This window comes from Microtus ochrogaster, unplaced genomic scaffold (genome assembly GCF_000317375.1).
Source record: "Microtus ochrogaster isolate Prairie Vole_2 unplaced genomic scaffold, MicOch1.0 UNK31, whole genome shotgun sequence".
Taxonomy (NCBI): domain Eukaryota; kingdom Metazoa; phylum Chordata; class Mammalia; order Rodentia; family Cricetidae; genus Microtus; species Microtus ochrogaster.
In genome coordinates, this window is record NW_004949129.1 from 1,644,835 (window position 1) to 1,645,509 (window position 675).

The following is a 675-nucleotide window of genomic DNA, read 5'->3' on the forward strand; positions in this document are numbered from 1 at the left end:
CTGTATCATATATATTTTCAAGACAGAGTCTCCTGTGTACCCTAGGCTGGTCTCAAACTCACTGCGGAGCCAAGTATGACCTTGAACTTCTGAGCTCTGGAGTGCTAGGATTACGGGCTTGTGCCACCACAGCTGGTGTGTGTGGAGTTCGGCTGGAACCCAGGGTTTGTGCCTACCGAGCAAGCACTCAACCCAAAGAGCTACACTGCCAGTCCTAGGGAGTCCAATTAATAGCTTGCCTGGTTTGTTTAATGACTCTAAAAGCAGTGCTGACCCCAAAAGCATCCTCATGTACAATATTTTGCCTGTTGTCTGTGCAGATGGGATTTATGAAATAGGAAGATCAATATTCAAGAAAATGCACCAACTGGGAACATTAATAGCTTTTCATTTTTTTCCAATTTGTTGCTTTAGTCTTTGTTTTAAATGAAAAAAAAAAACTCTGAAGAATCAGAATGATGGCAACATAAAGTGCTGATTCCTGTTGACCCTTACCATGTGATGTGCCCTTGGTATGTATGTGCCTTTCCTGCATGTTACATTTAATTTCGATGCCATGACTGGGCCTTCTGTGGAAGACATTAAGATCTGAGAGTCCAGGGGCTGGAGAGATGGCTTAGCAGTTAAGAGCACTGGCTGCTCTTCCAGAGGCCCTGGATTCAACTCCCAGCACCC

The 675-nt window shown here is 44.6% G+C and overlaps 1 protein-coding gene across 1 annotated transcript in view; it reads right to left on the reverse strand.

The window, feature by feature from the left end:
- Thra (thyroid hormone receptor alpha) overlaps nucleotides 1-675 on the reverse strand; it is a 27,780-nt gene that overhangs the window by 6,906 nt on the left and 20,199 nt on the right. The window lies entirely within an intron of this gene.